General features: G+C 41.0%; 1 long non-coding RNA gene across 1 annotated transcript in view; it reads right to left on the bottom strand.

The window, feature by feature from the left end:
- Positions 1 to 19,900, bottom strand: part of LOC121285115 — a 31,977-nt gene extending 12,077 nt beyond the window's left edge. The window contains exon 1 of the long non-coding RNA XR_005944602.1: positions 19,634 to 19,900. This is a non-coding gene — a long non-coding RNA (uncharacterized LOC121285115). The remainder of the gene's footprint in view (positions 1 to 19,633) is intronic.
- Positions 19,901 to 20,166: the final 266 nt, after the last annotated feature.

Raw genomic sequence — 20,166 nt, 5'->3', positions numbered from 1 at the left:
CAACTGTCTGTAGCACTGCTTCCTCCAATGTTGACCCTATTCATAGGAAACAGGGCCAAGGAGCAAAGTGGATAAAATTCTGGAGACACAGGATTACTTCCCATTTTTCTTTCTTGGCCACAAAATCTAAAGTGTCTGTCCATCTTAGTGACACTGACGTTGAAAACTTGACTATGGCACTAATTATATCAAAAGGTTGCCTGTTCAGATAGAGGAGTTTAAAATAACTGTCCTGTCTTGGTAACATTGATCTCTCTCAAAACTATTCGTATTTTTCCTCACATAAATGTTTTGGCCAAAGTCCCAGCAGCGTACACCAACATATTTGTAAATTATCTACCCAGTTCCTGAAATTGATGACAAGCTTCTCAAACAATATAACAATGTTACAGATACCTTGACAAACACATTGACAGCAGACACTACAAATTGGGTAACTTTACAGAGCTGGATTTACACCAGAAGGAATTTGACAAATTCATGTGGCTCTGATTTTATGTCTGATGCTTGTTATGAAATGGTATAAAAATGGTAAGAGAAATAGAGAAATTGATTTATTTTTTGCAACAAAAAGGCCAGGTGATAAACTTTCAATTGTAAGGTCCATATCAAAATCATCCAATTTACTACCTGTGGCAATGTATGGCAGCATCAGATGGATTGTATATAGAATAATAATAACTTCTCCTTTCTTCCTTCTTAAATAGAATTGCAATATGCACCAGAAAAAGTGTGCGGTGATCCGTGATGAACATAACGTGGGGGGACAAAACCAGTTGGCCATAAATAAATAGACTCCTTTTTCATTTTTTCATGAAATGTACAGATATGAATCTCCACATGAAAATACAACATTTATCACAGCTGGGCTGCTCACGGGGTGGGGTGGGGGGCACAGATGTTGAGCTACAATGCTCTTGGCGGGTGCTGTGGGCGTTGAGCTGGGCTGGTCATGGTGGGTGCCATGGATGATGGAGACATGAGGATGAAGTGGGTATGGTGGGGTTGGGGGGGGTGCAGAGAAGACTAAGAAATGAGGGTGGAGGGGGAATGATGAGGTTGGAAGGGGGCAGAGAAGACTATAAAAAGCAACCCACAATAGTTATAAGTCCTGAAAGTTTCCACTACAGTACATGTTTAGACCAATACTTTAATCATCTGGCAGATCTGACAGGAATAACACTGCATTGAAGTACAATCTTTTTGTTATAATGGGATGCCTTTGGAGATATGAAATGTTAAGGCAGTGTAGAACGATTATCTCCACCAAATTACACTATACCTGGACCAATGCGTGCCACTGCTGGAAAAAGTAAAAATAGATCTGTTCTCAGGTCTGGCAGCATCGGCGGAGAAGAAAAGAGTTGACGTTTCGATTCCTCATGACCCTTCGACAGAACTTGCGTTCGAGTCCAAGAAAGAGTTGAAATATAAGCTGGTTCAAGGTGTGTGTGTGTGTGGGGGGCGGAGAGATAGAGAGACAAAGAGGTGGAGGGGGGGGGGTTGTGGTTGTAGGGACAAACAAGCAGTGATAGAAGCAGATCATCAAAAGATGTCAACGACAATAGTACAATAGAACACATAGGTGTTAAAATTAAAGTTGGTGATATTATCTAAACGAATGTGCTAATTAAGAATGGATGGTAGGGCACTCAAGGTATAGCTCTAGTGGGGTTTTTTTTTATATATTGGAAATAGGTGGGAAAAGGAAAATCTTTATAATTTATTGGAAAAAAAAGGGAAGGGGGAAACAGAAAGGGGGTGGGGATGGGGGAGGGAGCTTACGACCTAAAGTTGTTGAATTCAATATTCAGTCCGGAAGGCTGTAAAGTCCCTAGTCGGAAGATGAGGTGTTGTTCCTCCAGTTTGCGTTGGGCTTCACTGGAACAATGCAGCAAGCCAAGGACAGACATGTGGGCAAGAGAGCAGGGTGGAGTGTTGAAATGGCAAGCGACAGGGAGGTTTGTTTCAACTCTTTCTTGGACTCGAACGCAAGTTCTGTCGAAGGGTCATGAGGACTCGAAACGTCAACTCTTTTCTTCTCCGCCGATGCTGCCAGACCTGCTGAGTTTTTCCAGGTAATTCTGTTTTTGTTTTGGATTTCCAGCATCCGCAGTTTTTTTGTTTTTATCTCTGTTCTCAGGTGGTTCATCAAAACTAAACCTAGAGTTTGCTACCATAATACATTAGAACATATTGCTCTACTCCTGTGCTCGAACATGTAGAATGGTATTAGATAAAAGACTGCTACAAAATTGTTAACATTTCTGAATCTTGTGTCATGTGGTTAACTTGAACATTGACACCAGAGGGCAGCAATTCGAAAAGAAAGCTTGCCTTAATTACAGCTGTTACTTGTAGGGCAGGATTTTTAGATCGGCATGCAGGCGCGATCGGCAGGCCCGGGAGCTGCTGGGGAATGGACCGCTGCCCGAGATCTGCGTCTGACTGCAATTTCATGCTGGCTGGCCAATGGCCAGTCAGCATGAAACACGTGCTGAAATGCTCAGCGCTGCTAGGGTGGGGGTGAGAGGAAGGCAGGCACTAACACAAGCGCGGGCATGAGGGAGTGCAGAATGAAAGCTCCCTGAAGGCAGAAAGCTGCCTCAGGGAGCTGAAGAATTTAAAAACAATAAATAAAGATTTTAAAATCCTGAAAAAAATGTCCACACATCAGAATCAGTCACCTGATCATATACATGATGAAAATTCTGTCCATACATTTTTTTGTATAAGAACGGAAACCTCATCCCACCCTTGGATGAGGTTTCATCAACAATTCAAAGTTCGCCCGGCAGATTCGCTCGTATGCCAACCATAAAGGTTGGATCAACTATGAAAAATCGGGGATAATTGGAACTTTATTTGGGCTTAATTGCCCACCGGCGCACTTCCAACTTTAGCACGCGTCTGCCGACCGAAATATCACGCGAGCGCGGGATGACGTTGGGAAACTCGCCCAAAGTCATCACACGCTATTTTACACTCGAGCAGATCTGGTGCGCATCCGCATGCCGAGCTAAAAATTCTGCCCATAGTTTCTTGATTCTAAACTAATCTCAAAACTGACCATACTGTGATCATTTGAATAGATGTTCTAACACTAGGAGAGCACTGGGATGTCCCCCACTCCAACAATTGCACCAGAATCCATTTGTGACACAATGAGTGGAATTTTATCAACATGGTCCCTGCCAAAATAGCAGCACCATTTGTGACTTAAGAGCCCAGAGAAATCCCCAGTGGGCTTTATTTTGGCTCTTAAACTGATCCACAACGTCGAATCCTGCATCCAGGTGGGGGTGGGCAGGATGCCCTACTGGATTAGTCTTAAAGGATTTCTATTTGAAGAAACTCCCACTAGCATGGATTTAGCATTACAAAGGAAACATTTTCATGATGGAAGCCACCAGTTTTCAGAATAGTCCCTGGTGGTGGTAGAAGCAATCAAAGCCAGGATTCCCTTAGGATCTGAGAAGAATGCCGGTCAGCCTGACCAAACTGGCATGGCTAGAGAATTGCTGAGACAGTCAGCAGTGCCATCTGATGGACCTGGATTCAGTGCAAGAAAAGGTTTAATAGCCTCATAGGACTGCAAGGCGAGTGTCACACTTTCATATGGCATTCATCAGTCTCGCTTCTCAAGCATTTTCCTGCACAGCATTCTTCTGACCCACTCACCTTGTAGTTACGCATTCCTTTCTTCCAGCTTCCCCCTCAAGTTTCCATCTCAGCACACAACGCTCATACTCACCCTATTACCCTCTTGCACTTATTCCTCAGTCATCCTCCTCACATGTTCTCATATCCTTCTCAACAACCATTCCATTTCTCACACTCACCTCTGTTTTCTCTCATTGCATGAGAAGAGAATGCACAACTCCAGGGATAGGCAAAGAATGGGAGACAAATCCTCAGAGAGTAGCCTATGTCTCCAAGGAGCTACCCATGCAGTCTGCTTGGAGATACAAACACTTGTGGCAGACTTGCAGGCACAGGATGTAGAAGTTCTGTCATCTTCAAAGGGGACACAAATGCATAATAAACAATCTGCACATTTGAGAGAGTCGAATCCCGTCCTGTTGATGAACACTCCCAAGATTGTCTGATGGTGCCTTGATTGCCATATGTCTGCATTCTATACTCCCCGAGCCTGTGCAAATCCAGCCCCTGTAACAAAGGCAAGAACTCTCTGTGCCTGACCGGCCTCATTAATGTCAAAGTGTTCATATTGTACAGCCTTGACAAATGATGGCATCTGTGCATTGAGAAACGGTCTTGTGGGTTGCATTTTGTGAGATTCTGCAGATGTCACCAGCTGACGCCTGAAAGGAACCGTGTAAAGAAATTCAGGGCTGTGGTAAACTTGACGATCATTGACAGTAGATGCCGACCTGACCCTCTTCAAAGAAGATCTTGTTTCAAGAGGCGCTGTTGCTCAGTTATGTTGAGAAAACTGACACTCTGCCTATCGGCCCTTAAGGGCATTGCTCCCTTTAAACTGCACCTTTCTGTCCTTCCGCTGCGGAGAAGCGGGTGCTGAAGCTGTTGTTGATGCTAGTTCTGTTTCTCTGCAGAGGTTCACTAAATGTCTGCACAAGCTTCCTTCATTCTACAATAAGTGCTGAGAGTGGATATATTTACTGCTAGGTAAGTAAGATCAAACTACTTTCAAAAAATTGTTCCTGTCCTGTAAATCAAGAAATTCACTTTTAAGACAAGTGTTAAGAGTACAAGCCTTTCCCATAGACGTGGCTGCAACTGCTCAGGTTCTCTATTTAAACGCTTTCTAGCATGCCACTTTCATTGTTCGACGACTTCCCGCTGCGCTCTTTCTTTTGCACCCTGGCAGAATACACACAACTCAAGAAATCTGCACTGGTAGTTAAAGCCAGAATAGAAGGTTAAATTGTCACTTAATTGATATTTAAATATCGTACCCAATACCTTCAAGGGGGTTTCTCGCTTGCTTCTGAACGTCTCCTTGTTAAAATTGGGAAAGAGTGGGTTGTGTCGGATTTCCTATGCGCCATTGCTTTTCGGGGCTTTAACTGCAAAGAACCTAGCCCACGCCCCCCCTTCTAGACTGTGTAGTACTTGCTCTTTTAAACACTGTGGGTCACCTGATGCTGGAAAATTGAGTCTGAGTTGCGTGTCCGCACCTCCAATCGGGAAGTATGCACGATGCCTTCTTGGCATCTTGTGCAGTGAAGACAGATCATGTCACAAATCCGTGTACAACATTGGTTTTATGCTAGCACTGCCATTTTCAGACTGCAAATAGTATAAATACATTTAAGGGGAAGCTAGAAAAACATGTTACTAAGAGGGGAATTGAAGCTAACACCGATAGATTCAGACGAGGAAAGATGGCAGGAGGCATGACTGAATCATAAACTCCAGCATGGACTGGCTGGGCTGAATGGCCAGTTTCTGTGTTGTAGGAAATTGTATCAACTGATGAGGCGTGCGATGCAGTTAGTAGGATGTGCCATTTCAAGTTGAACTTACTCACGACAACTACTTGTTAAATTGTTAAACTTCTTTAAGTGTAGCATCCATGTTTTGGAGCTATACATCTGACATTGATCTCTGTTGCTATTTCTTCCCACTGCCCCACAAACATATAGCTAGAGGGACCCCTGTGGATACAGAATATCTATTCTCGCCATATCTTGCACCAAAATCCCCAGTGCATTGTGTGAAAATCTTGGTGCAAACTTTTGCATGTTCAGCCATTCCTCAAAGTATCACAGGACAGGTTCAATGTTCAAAAAAACTTTCACCACTTACAGCCAGAATGCCCCTCCCCTTTAACAGGTGCAGGCTACCTTTAAGTAGTACTAACCACTCATGATATCAGGACTCCTGTTATTGTTTGCAGTCAACGAAGCATGCAGGAAGCAGTAGCTGCTTGCAGCAATCACTTAATAAATTTAATTTGCTGCCTGCATTGCAATCAACAGGGATAGGTTCACTACATATAACAATCCACACACCCATTTTCAGGGGTTAGTGAATTTAATCATCCTGATTTGGAACTATATCACCGTTCCTTCACTGTCACTGGGTCAAAATCCTGGAACTCCCTCCCTAACAACACTATGGGTGCCCCTACACCCAAGGAATGCAGTGTTCAAGAAGGTAATTAACCATCACCTTGTCAAGGGCAATTAGGAATGAGCAACAAATGCTGACCTTGTCAATAATGCATGCTCCCATTCCATGAACAAATATGTATAAAAGTAAATTTAAATCTCTTATTCTTTTAAAGCTTTTGACTCACACTAACCTGTGCAAAGGAAACTGAAATACTGTCTTCCAGCACAAGTGAGGTGACTTTGGTAAGTGAGACTTACTCACATCAATGTCATTGTGCAATTTAGTAGATTTTGAATATATTTTTAAATATTGCAGTCTATGAGAATTCTTAGCATAATGGAGGCATGAAGCAAAGCCCTGAGAAACATTAATGGTAGCTAGCTGTAAATGTAGAATGAAATACTCCACATCAAATAGTTCAGCCGATGTCCTTAACAACGAGAGCACTCAAAAGTAGGTTATCAATATCACCTAGTTCTAAGATTTGTTGGTGAAGAGATTTATTTTATAGCAGAGTATTCTTACACTGGCAGTGCTGCAGGTCAATACCTGCATGACCCTTGTGATGTTCCTTTTATGACATCAACAAAGAACATTGTGTGGGCTCTGCAAGTGGCAGTATGCAGCATTGTCTGCCCCTGCAGCATCAACATAAGTCTGCATAGTGCCACTTCAAGTTGTGCTACGCAGATGAATTTCTCTCTCTAGGTGTCATGGAAGGTTTAGGGGAGGGAGTGGGGAACAATAAGTAGTTTGTCTTAAACAAATAGACCTTGTGAGCCCTTTTTTACATTTATAATGCAAATCACTGGGAATAAAAGTGGTTTAGGGAGGAAAGAATAAAATTACTTGATTTGTCAGTCATTTAGAGTCATATAGGTAAACACTTACAAATATTAAATATATCAGGAATGTATTGTTCAGAATCAGCAGTGTATAATATTGTCATCAGTCATGTGAAATAATGGGCAAAAGTTTTCAGCCAAAATATTGACAAGTTGAACATGGATGCCATTATTCATGTGTAAATGACCCAGCAATTTGTGACAAGGAAGAGATACTGTATGAATTGCAAATCAAAATAAGTTGCAGGATGATTTGCACCATCCTATCAACAGCTTCTTGAAAATGATAGCTTGTCATTGGTACCTCTGACAGTTTATAGAAATTGGAGCATTTGCACATAAATGATTTGCACATTCTCTGCAGAAAGTTAAGGCTGGCACTTAACAACATAAGGAACCTTTTTAATGATAAGATTTATGTTTCTGCAGTATCACTTGCCCTCTCCGATTCAGAAAGGGAACAACTGGAACTGCACAGTCTAATTCTTGCAATATTTTTAAAACATTATTTGTTTTCTTACTTTCCTGTCTCTTTATTTCTCACTCTTAATCCAATCTTCCTTTCTCTCTTTATTTCTTTCTGTCCCTGATTTAACACCAATTGGCCTGATTTCCTTCTCCATTGTTACTGTGTTTCTCAATCCTTAAAAGTCATCGATTAAAGAGATAGACTGTTGGTTCCATTGACCTCACTGGGCATTACCAGCTCAGACTTCCAGCAATTTGTGTCACAAAACCTTTGAGCTGAAAGGTGAGGGTGACCGTCTAAATAATGGGACATGCTGTAGGATGCCCTCCTTCAATAAATTCTGGGAAATAGTTTCAGTAAATTTGTTATATAACTTTCCCTGATTGATTGACAAACTTAGGTTTCAGTGTGATCATACCATTAAAAGAACGCATTCCAGGTTTGAGATTATCTCTGCACAACACCGTGGAATACCTATTAGTGGCTTTTCAAATTTTCAGTTTTTAATTATTTGAATAATAAACTTATTTTATTTGAGAAAATCTGAATGTAAATGTCTTGCAGACCAAGATCAGTAATAAAATAAAAATGGGAAACACTATCTTTGAACTGTAAAGATATCTTAGTTTCATAGACCCCCATTATTTACAGGAAGGCAGGAGCAAGGGTGGGGGTGTGGAGTGGAGGGGGTGAGGATGCATGGTCATAGGGAGAGAGAAACCTGGAAAAACATGATTCCCAGAGCCCTTTTTAAAAAAAATTCTTTCACTCTATTTTCTAGATTTAAAGGACGTCTGACTGATGGGAAGGAAGGCCTCTGACACCAGGTTGCAACTAAGAAGCAGGAAAAGGTCAAGCTAGAGGGCAGGAACATCGTAGAGGGTCAGAGAAGATATTGGGGGGCTTGAGTCGAGCTTGGGATACACTCACGTAGAAGAAAGCAAGTACACTTGATGGGCCATGAGGAACATTCATATTCTTCCTGGCCAACAAGCAGTGCTGTAAAGGCGATTACTTGATGGATCAAGCTCTTCTCTCTTCACTTGCTGAGTTTTCTGAGCCTTGGGAAACATGGCCCACAGGAATTAAAAGTAAAACTCTGGTTAAAATTGAGGCAAACAGCCTCACTTGAGTATTTTAATGATGGAAACCCAACCTTCCCCCACCAAAGAGCAAGTTAGTCACCCACTTTCAACCCAACTGTTAAAACGGGAAGTGGGCCCGTTGGAGGTAGGTTGTGGTCAGTTTTCCAAATTTTGAACATTTAATAACTTTCCTAGCCATCCTGGGAGTGGTGGTGGAGGACTAAAATACCTGCATCTAATCATACAGTGCAAAAGATGGCCATTCAGCCCATCATGCTTGTGCCAGTTCCTTGAAAATGATAACCAACGAGCCTCACTCCCCTGCTTTTCCCCCATAGCCCTGCAATTTTTTCTAGTTTAATTTTCTTTTAATTTTTTTAATATTTATTGTATTTAATTTACTTTGTTCTGTAATCTGCAGTCACTTTTCTCATGTTTGTTATGAAAGAGAATGTTAAACTTTGATACTATATCATTCCATTGATAGTGATATGTACCAGTATTTACAAACAACTACTTTGTCATTTTGAAATTCCTAACTGAAAACCTATGATATAGTGACTGACAACACACTACTTTGGGCCGGATTTTTTTGAGAGAGGCAGGAATGTTGAGTTGGGGAGCTTCCTAACATGACAGACCTGCCTCCCTTAAAAAGGACCCTGCCCACCCTATTTTCATTCTGCTGAGGCAGTGACAGGATGGAGTTGGGCCTGCCATCTCCAGAGGCAGATTAAAGGCAGCCATAGAGTTGAGCGAGTGCTGAGGCAAGCTGGTTAGAAGGCCCATTTCAGTTCCCTGGGACTTTGGCCTAATTGTACTAAGGCTGTTAAGCCCTCCAGCTCTCACCCTCACACTCCCACCCACCTCTCCATTCCCTCCATGCCCCCTCATTCCCCGTGTCACCTCGATGCTCCCCCCATATTCCCTAAGATAAAAGCAAAATACTGCAGATGCTAGAAATCTGACATAAAACAGAAAAAGCCAGAAAAACTCAGCAGGCCTGACAGCATCTGCGGAGAGAGAAGTAGAGTTAATGTTTTGAGTCCGTATGACTTTTCTTCAGACCTCGGAAGAAGAGTCATACAGACTTGAAACACTAACTCTGTTTCTCGCTCCACAGATTCTGTTAGGCCTACTGAGTTTTCCCAGGTTTTTCTGTTTACCCCTCATATTCCGCATGCCTCCTCCATACCCCTATACTCCCATGTCCCCTCCATGCTTACCATATATTGTCCATAGCCACTCACCCAATATACACTATGGGAAGATCTCAGAAGCCAAGTGGAGATGAAAAAAATAAACTTCTAATGATTTAACAGAATTTCCACTCAAAGACACTTGATGCTAAAAAAAATTAATGAAACCCAATCAAAAATGTAAATTCACTCAACTGTCAATCTGTTGTAAAAGCAAACAGACATCTATCTGTCTAACCATATAAAGGCAGCTAATCATTTAATAACTTCTTAGAACTCTCAGTCAAAATGTGTATACCACCTTCTGCTAAGATAAGTGGTTCTGGACCTTTTGAAACTCAGCCAAGCATTCATAATGAGTTCAGCTATAATAACAAATCTTAACAATGGAATCTATTAGAATTTCAAAAACAGATGGCTGCTATTTTTTTTCTAAATGACACTATATGACCTATCAACCAATGCACTACAACAGTGGGTGTTTTTTTTTAAACTCTAAATGAAATCTGCAGACTGTTCTTTTTTGTTTCAATTTTAAGGGCCGGGGATTTAAATCACTTCAGATCATGGCACTTAAGCAGATCTTAAATCCACCCTTCACAAGCATTTATGCCTCCTCCATAAAATTGTGGTTCCAACAATGTGGGCTATGGCTGTTGGAACAATGAAAATTGTATATATTTGTACTCAACAGTCAAATCAAATGGCCCTGCTGAGTTTGGGTTTCCTGCCTGTGTGATGTATGCCCTGCCCCCTTTCTCCTTGTTGGCAAAAATTGGATCTGCCAGAAATGAAGGTGAGACTTCCACATCTGGAACCTGCTTGCCATTTTAAAAAGTCTCCCAAGTCACTTAGTGAAAAGCCAGGTCTTTATTCATACATCCACCTTATTCAGTTAATATCAGATTTATGTATTTTGTTGTTTTATAGTAGTGACATTGTAGGAGTGGTGGATTAGATTTATTGCAAATCATCTTTGATTAGTGAAACAAGCATGGAGGTCATCACTCTAGAAAGTAATATGTAGTCATGTACCCAGAGGAGTCAGTACGCCAGACCTCAGCACCTTCCCCAGTGTGCCCGATTGTGGGGCCTTCCACTAAAGTACTGACGGACTTCTTATATTTATTCCAGACCTGACACTGCTGTAATCATGTGGCCCCTCTCCCCAAGCTGCCCTGGAAACTCCTTTACTGTTACCAGATCTCAGAAATCACCAAGTGATCCAGATGCCATATTTCACTCTTAGCCCCCACTGTTACCAAATAAAAGATTCCCTTCCACAATGCTCTACCACAGAACCATTCCCCTATGGAACTGAAGCCCAACACCTGCTCCTTAACTACTGTTAAACCTCATAACCTCCTCCCACGACAATTAAATCACACAAATCTATGCCCAATCTCCCACATTTCGCTTACCATCTTCAGATGTATCCTGTGCTATAAGAAATTAGGTACATAAAAATTAGGTGCCTAGGTCAAGAATGTCCGTGACTTCTGGTGACCTTATAAATCATGCATATAAAGGGAAACAAAGTTTAGGATCTGACCTGCAGATGTATCAAATCCTGACTTCCCCAAATATTTACTTCATAGCTATTGGAGTTTCTGGCATAAAAGGGACAAAACTCTACCTTAGCAGGCAATACAGTACATTATGGAACATGAACGTCCCTGTTCTTATAAAACTACATTTCATGCAACTTACTATAAGTAATGCAACCACATATCCACTAGCAATATATTAAAGATGGTACATCATCATGCATACATGTCGCACTCCACATTGATTTCTTTACAGCAGGAATCATCTGTCCTTAGCTGTGCATTATGCCGGCATCAACAGTTTAACTAATATTTGGTACGTATTTATGCACCTTGGGCATAATTGAAGAGGGATTGTGGACAGTCAGATACAGGACTAGGAGACAAGGAGAAGGCACCTTTGCTTGTATGGGTGGACATAATTCTGGCAGAAGCCTAATATCTGTCTGGCTGAAGAGGTTGAACAAGGTGAAATAAACAATGCACAATACTCTGTCCTGGTACCTAACAGGCGATGTCTGATCTGTTTGAAATTGTAAGTTACTGCCTAGACACTGTAATGTATTGATCTGTGCTGCATGCTAATAAAAGGTTTGCTGTAACCAAGTAGTATCAAGTTCGAATCCCTTGAATTCTGACATATGGCATATTAGATTTACTAACAAGCAAGGAGTCAGATTTATTTAACAGCCTAACTTAATTTATTAAATAGTGATAATATTGAATGGATTCAACTAACTGGGCAAGACTATTTCTGGGTGATCCATTGTAAGATCAGTGGGAAGTGTTCAAGAAAGAATTTAATGTGATACATAACCAGTTTAAACCCCTAAGGGACAAGAAGTCTACTTGCCTGAATGACTGAAGAGGTAAAAGCCAACATAAAGCCAAAAGAAAAGCATATGAAAATACAAAAAAAGCACAAATTCTGGTGAATGGAAAAGATACAAAGAATAACAAAGGATGACAACACAATAAGAAAATAAACATGCATAGATATCAAAATCAACACGTTTTTACATTTATAATTAGAAAAAAAGAGTGCTCAGGAGTAATGTGAGCTCCTTGAAAACTGATACTGTAAATAAAAAATAAGGAAATGGAGGTTATGCTGAATAATTATTTTGCATCAGAATTTATTGTAGAGAAAGAGTTCAGCATGCCAGACATCACAAGGAAAATAATATTGAATCCGGAAAAGGGACTAACAAAAATTAATGTTAGCAAGATAACGGTAATTTAAAAAATTAATGACAGTAAAAAGTGCCAGATCCCCAGGACCAGCTGGTTTCTATCCCAGGGTTTTAAAGGAATAGAGGAAAATATTGCAGGCATCCTAACTTATGACTTTTTGACATTTTCTCAATTTGTGGACCATTCCTTTAGAGTGGAAAATTACAATTGTCTCTCCGCTATTTAAGAAAGGTGAGAAAAAAAGCAGGGAATTATGGATCAATTAACATAACATCTGTTATCAGGAAATTACTACAATCTATAGTACAAGAAAAGAAAGATGTGTCCCCGTGCAGCAAGACATGGACAACAGTCAAGCTTGGGTTGATAAATGGCAAAATAACATTCATGCCACCCAAGTGCCAGGCAATAACTATCAATAGAGAATCTAACCATTGTCTCTTGACATTCAATAGCATTGCCATCACTGAATCTCCCACTATCAGCACCTGGGATTACCACTGACCAGAAACTGAACTGGACCAGCAATATAAATAATAAACAGAATCAGAAAATGCTGGTAAAACTCAGCGGGTCTGGCAACATCTGTGGAGAGAGAAATGGAGTTAACTTTTCGAGTCTGTATGACTCTTCTTCAAAGCTAAAGATATATAAATACTGTGGCTACAAGAATAGGTCAGGTTGAGAAATTCACCTCCTGACATCCCAACGCCTCTCCACCATCTAAACGGCACAAACCAAGAACATGATGGAATACTCTCCATTTGCCTGGATGAGTGCAACTCCAACAACACTCAAGAAACTTGACATGATCCAGGAAAAACAGCCTGCTTGATTGGCACCCCATCAACCATCTTAAACATTCAGTCATTTCATCACTGGCGCACAGTAGCAACAGCATGTACCATATACAAGATACATTGCAGCAACTCATCAAGGCTCCTTCGACAGCACCTCCAAAACCGCTACCTCTACCATCTAGAAGGACAAGGATAGCAGATGCATGGGAACGCTACCACACATCATTTGTATCAACGTTCCTTCAATGACACTGGATCGAAAACTTGGAACTCCCTTTTTAGCAGCACTGTGGGTGTAGTTACACCAGATGGACTGCATAGAGCCAAGAAGGTGATTCACTACCACCTTGAGGCCAATCAGGGATGAGCAAAGAATGCTGGTCTGCAAGTGATGCTCACATAGGACCATAGAAAAGTTACAGCACAGAAGAAGGCCATTCAGCCCATCTTGTCCATGCCAGCCCGAGAATACCCAGGTGCCCTTTCTAATCCCACCTTCCTGCACCCGGCCCATAGCCCTGCAGTTTACAGCACATAAGGAAAGAATTTTAAAAAGCACCATTCACAGTCATAGGGCATCCCAAAGCATCATAAGTAAGGATTGGGTGACTGAGCAGCTTGAGAATTCTCAACTGATCAAAGAGAGCCAGCATAGATTTTTTAAGGTAGGTCATGTGTGATGAACCTGATTGAATTTTTTGAAGAGATGGCTAAAGTAGTGGAAATGGGAATGTTATTTATATAGACTTCCAGAAGACATTTGATAAAGTCTCTGATAGGAAATGGTTAGCTCAAATTGAAGCACATGGAACTGAAGACAAATTAGTGACCTAGTTAGGAAACTAGCTGAGTGATGGGAGGCAGAAAGTAAGGATAGTGGGCAGGCACTCTAATTGGCAGGATTGTTTGTGTTCTGCAAAGATCTGCATTGCAATCTGAACTATTTAGCATATTTATTAATGACTTAGATGTTGGAATAGAAAATTACATTTCCAAATTTGTGAACAACACAAAGGTAGGAGAAATAGTAAGTGGAAGCATGAAATATTAATAAATAAAGTGAATGGGCAAAATTGTGGCAAATGGATTTCAATGTAGGCAATTGTGAGATCATCCATTTTGACCAAATAGAACAGGGTACTTTCTAAATGGTGAAAAACCCGAAACAGTGAAGGTCAAAAGAAACTTAGGGGTTCAGATATAAAGATCATTAAAATATCATTAACAGGTACAGAAAATAATCAAAAAGACTAAGGGGATACTGGCCTTTATATCTAGAGGCTTAGAATATAGTGGGGGGGGGGGGGGGGGGTTGGTAGAAGTTATACTATTCAAAGAGCTGGTTAGACCACATATGGAGTTCTGGGTGCTAGACCTTAGGAAGGATATATTGGCCTAGGGGGGAATGCAGGTTTACCAGAATGATACCTGGACTCCAATTGTTAAGTTACGAGAAGTGATTACACAAATTAGTGTTGTATTCCCAAGAAGATTAAGGAGTAATTTGATCAAAACTTTCAAGATATTAAGGGGAACAGATCCAGTAGGTAGATAGAGAGAAATTACTTCTGCTGGTTGGGGAGTCTAGAACTGGAGGGCATAGTATAAAAATTCTATAAGTAGCATAAAAGTACAACTTTCCCTTAGCAAGTTTTTGCTAACTGTTCTTGATTAATATGTGTCTTTGTAAATGACGATTCAGGCTTGTCCAACACCTGGCCCACAGGCTAGATCCAGCCCGTCAAGCCTCTGTATCCGGCCTGTGCACCTGGTGTCCAAACTACAGGTAAGTTCAATGAAAGATTCTGCAAGAAGCAGCCAAAGGCAGAGTGCACATGCTGTGAAAACAAAAGCCACCTTCACACTGCTCATTACTCCTCCAATCAAAGACTGTTTCTCTCTAGAATTTGCTGCTCATAGGGTGAGAAGCGACCTGTGATTGGAGGAGCAATGAGCAGTGTGAAGGTGAGTGGCTTTTCTTTTGTTTTCACAGCATGTGCACTGTCTCTGCCTTTGGCTGCCCGCAGTCTCTGTCTCTCACTCCTTCTGCGCAGAAGCCAGTCTCTTAAAAGAACACAGGGGTCAGGATGGCGGAGTGGGCTGGGGAGGCCATGAGGTACGGCAGCCCACCCGGCCCCCCTGTCTTCCCAGGACAGCTGAAGTCTCCAGCAGGGTGGAGTGAGGAAGCTTGTCGCTTCACAGTGTCCCAAATTCCTCCTCAATGCTAAGATGCCTAAAGCTCCCAGGCCTGGGTAGGGAGTGAACGAATGAATCTGTGTGAGTTAGTGAGCCTATCTGGGTGTGTGAGAGTGAGAACCCTGAGATTGGGAGTGAGCCAAACACACACATACCCTGCCCTCCTCCTCCTCCTTTCTCGCGTCCTCTTCCCTCCCCAAAAACCTATCACAAAGCAGGCCAGTAGAGAAGGAAAACATAGGTTGAAAGGCAACCCATTCCAGAACCTCACTTTCGCATGAATTCCGCTGAGGCCTGCATAGAGTTTGTGCCACCAGAGGCAAATGCAAGGTCAATGTTAGTTAAACCCAACTCCTTAGCTTGGCTCCAGTCCCCACCCTTTCCCCGGTGACCAGGACTTGAGGCCTAGTCTGTACTGTTTCACTTTGCTTCTTAAGCGAAAGGCAAAATAGGTTTTATTGGTTAACTCTGCTGCTTTGCACTTTTTAGTGGTCAGTTTTATTAATTACTGTTTTTTTTTAATTTTAAATTTATTGTCTTGATGTTGATTTTAAAAAAAAAAGTTCATGTTTAATGTTGTGAGAAACCTTATCTTGCCGAAATTTGCTCATTGGCCCCTTGAGTGAGAAAAATTGAAATGTGACCCCTCACACAAAAAGTATGATGTTAGCAGTCCTCCAATCCTCTGGTAGCATGCATGTAGCCAGAGAGGATTGGAAGATGATGGTCAGAGCTACTGTTATTTTCTCCTTTGCTTCTCTTAATAGTCTTAACATTTCATCTGGACTTTATCTGCTTTCTAAGAATCCAATGCCCTTAATATTTCTTCGCTTTTTATATTTATCCCATACAATAGTTCACAGTCCACCTTAACTGCAATGTTTGTGTTGTCCCCTTTTTGTGAAGGCAGTGCAAAATATTCATTTTGTCTTCAGATTTCACACACCAGTTACCTCTTTGGTTTCTAATAGGCCTTACTTTTTCCTTAGTTAGTCACTTGCTCTTTATTTATTTATAAATTTCCTTTGGTCTCCCTTGATTCTACCTGCCAATATTTTTTCATGCCCTCTCTTTGCTTTCATAATTTCCTTTTTAATTTCACCTGCAATTTATAGACTTCTCTAAGGCTTTCTGCAGTATTGAGCTCTAGGTATCTGACATAAGCTTCCCTCTTTTTTAGCCATATCTGTATGGTCCTTGACATCCAAGGGGCTCTAGATTTGAGAGTCCCAGCTTTTTTCTTTCAGAACAAGTCCTGGGAGCAAATGAATTTCACTTAGGCAAAGCAGCTGTCATATATCTTTAAAGGCTTTCCAGCCTGTCAATATCCCAGCGCGATCAATCTCTGTAGTCCTTTCATCTTGTTCAACCTGGTAAGTTCCAGGAAGCCCACAAAACCTGTGCACTGCCAGTTAAAGACAGAATTTGAGGTTAAAGATGCATTCAGTTACCTTTCAGCATATGTTAATAGCATACTTTCCTGTCTCATGGAGATTTTCCACAGGTTACCAAATTCTCTTGAGTTAAATGTGGAAGTTGGGGGTTGCTACCAGTTTCCTGACAAACATGCATTTTTTGCTCTTTTAAACTGGTACCCATAAGGACACAGACCAAGCAAGGCAGGTTAAAATTGCCCCCTGCCATTCTGCAACCACTCACAAGACTAATATGGATGAAAAAGGCTGCAGAAGCCATTTTAACTCATTGAGCTAGAATAATCTCATCGCAGCAATTTATGTTTTTGAAACTTGCCTCTCTTTGTAGCTGCCTCTTTGCTTCTTTAACACAAGTGTGTCCAAACTGCTACATATGGACCACATTTGCTGATACTGGCCCCTAAAAGCCTAGGTTTTCTTATTTGACTCAAAGTTAGCTGTATTGTTTAGAAATCAGAAGGTCATGAATTCAAATGCCTCCCCAGGACATGAACACATAATCTAGTTTGACATTCGGTGCAATGCAGAGTTAATGATTCATTATCAGATGTCAAAGGTGCCATTATCCAATTGAAGCACTAAACTGAGCCTGTTCTGTGGGCGTAGAAGATCCCAGATCACTCACTACATGAAGAGCATGTGAGTTCTCCTGGTGTCACGCAAGATATTTGTGTCTTTTCTCCAACGCCACCAAAAACAGTTTGGCTGCCGATTTATCTCATTGCTGTTTGCGGGACATTGTTAAACATAAATTGACTGTTGGGTTTATCTGTCTAAAACAGTGAAAATAGACTTTTTAAAAAATGGCTGTAAAGCTTCTTTCGATGGCCTGAAGATGTGAAAACACTTTATTGATGCGGGGTTTTATTTATTGATACACCGTGTGTGAATTTTGTTAGCCTGCAATCTGGAAAAGATTGTTTTGAGAATGTTGTTCCATTTGTGGATAAATTCAATTTGAATGTTTTGCATCTGTTGGTATCAGCAATTTGGAATATGTGCAAATTACTGGGATCATCAGTTTAAATGTCCGCTTCCACTATTGCGCCTCAAAATGAGACACAATAACAAAAAGCTTGGACACCTCTGACTTAAATACCTCAAACTCGAGTTATTTAAAATAGCTCTGAGAAGTATTATGCAGAGGAAATTAACAAACCTGCGTTGTCAAAAATTATCCGATTAATAGTTAAAATATATTGAGCAGTATAAATAATGAAGTGAAACATTTGCTTCAGAAGAAGCGAGTGAAGCAAAATCAGTTGGACAGACGTCTCAAGCTCCGATTATGAAAAGCACATTGGTACTAAACACCACTACCATGGTTTAATACACAACCCCCTTCACCTGGCAAATCTATGACGGGTAATTATTGGAGGCGGCTGCGTATTTGTTTCCTCCAGATCACATGATTCAGCTTGTTAGAACTGAATGTTAAATCGTAACACTTGGTGACTGAGGGCAGCCACCAGTTTTGTTTGCGCTCCGATTTAACGATGCTATGATCACACATTTAGTATATTCTGATTGTGGTACTTGTACTAGAATTGGAAAGCTTGGCCTAAATAGCCAAGTGGTTATGGTACTGGGTTTGTAACCCCAAGACTCAAGAGTTCAAATCTCACAATGGCAAACTATGAAACAATATAACTTCATCTGAAACAGATGGAAACAGGTTTACTCAAAAAGAGTATCAAGAGTTCAAATCTCACAATGGCAAACTATGAAACAATGTAACTTCATCAAGAGTTCAAATCTCACAATGGCAAACAATGTAACTTCATCTGATACAGATGGAAACGGGTTTGTACTCAAAAGAGTTACTAGAATTGGAATGACAAGACAGCGAGGGGACAGCAGCTATTCTATATATTCTGAAATCAGAAACAACGGTATAATTTCTTCTAAACCTGGGTGTACTACCACATCACAATCTTATTCGTTGATATCAATATTTTCAAAGTTTTACCATTAGCATCACATCATAGTTATACACAAGATTTTCCCACTTGGAAGACTGAATATCCAAGGTCTGAAAGAAAGTCCAGACTAAATCCTTTAATGTAGGAGATTTGGTTCTCTCATTTAATAAAAAAAAGCTTCGGTAATAAGACAAATATTACAAATAGAAATATAGAGCTAATTATTAGAGACAGAGAGGCTGCCAAACCACAAATCACCGCTTCCTGACAGAACAATAGCGTTTCCCACCTGCCACTCAACAACGGCCAATGTTGACGGAACCAAGGATAATATCAACATCAGGGAGTCAGAACTACCGAAACATTTCCAGTGTACAGGACAAATACTGTGCGAGAGGACTTTCCAGCCACATGTTTGTAGCGAGCAGATTGTTTTGTTTGTCAGGGAGGGAGGTCAGTTTACTGAGAGATACAGTCAATGAGAGGAACTGTCCGCGCATGCGTGTCACTTAACATGCTAAATGGTTTTCGTCATCAACCTGAAAGTCTTTCAGAAAATTCAAGCCTATTAATTAAAACGGCACTGCACTCGGGGCATCCGTCACTGCTCAAATAGATTCAATTGATTGTCATCCGTGCGCACTGATTTAATTGGGTTTGCAATATAAGGGCTCTCGCTGAGCCCTGCTGCCTTTCATTCTAGATTCGACTGCATAGGCGTCTGCCCAGCAAAGAGACACATGCCAACAAATTGATGAACAAATAACACTTCCATCAGCCCACACGAGAGAGGATCAAGACCACAGTTCTTAGCAGTGTACTTATTTCATTCAGTTACCTCTGTGAGAATCAAAGTGTTTTTAAAAGGCTCATGTTACGATCGTTGTGTTCCGTGTAGTAAAATATTTCACCATGAGCACCAGGAGCCTCCTTCACTTGTGGGCGCCGTGCATATAAATTAATTGCAAAAACACTGATAGTACTGGATCTTTTCCTGATACCACGGAAGGAAAAGCGCCAGCTTTGAACAGGGAGGCCTTCGCAAGAAAAGAGGTTCTACGACACAGGATATACATCAGTCCTTTGGTTGTAGGGCATGTTTAGGGGCGGGCGCAAGGAATCTCAGGCGCTTTGCGTAAATTGCATTGAGTATTTCTCCTGACTGAAGTCGCTGCTTGTTCGAGCTAATTATAATCCATTCATTTCAGGACATTCGCGGGATTGGACTGGGAATTGTGCTTCACGTATCCCATCTGTTTAACTCTCTGGCTATTCCTTTAACAATATATTGATTAGAGAGAACAATAAAATGAGCATTATGCTAGTTGTTGGAAACAAAAATAACTGTTTTCATCAGAAATGTCTGTTTTA

The sequence above is a fragment of the Carcharodon carcharias genome, chromosome 12 (assembly GCF_017639515.1).
Source record: "Carcharodon carcharias isolate sCarCar2 chromosome 12, sCarCar2.pri, whole genome shotgun sequence".
NCBI classification, from domain to species: domain Eukaryota; kingdom Metazoa; phylum Chordata; class Chondrichthyes; order Lamniformes; family Lamnidae; genus Carcharodon; species Carcharodon carcharias.
The sequence above is the reverse complement of the archived record's forward strand: the minus strand, read 5'-3'. Positions and strand labels throughout refer to the sequence as shown.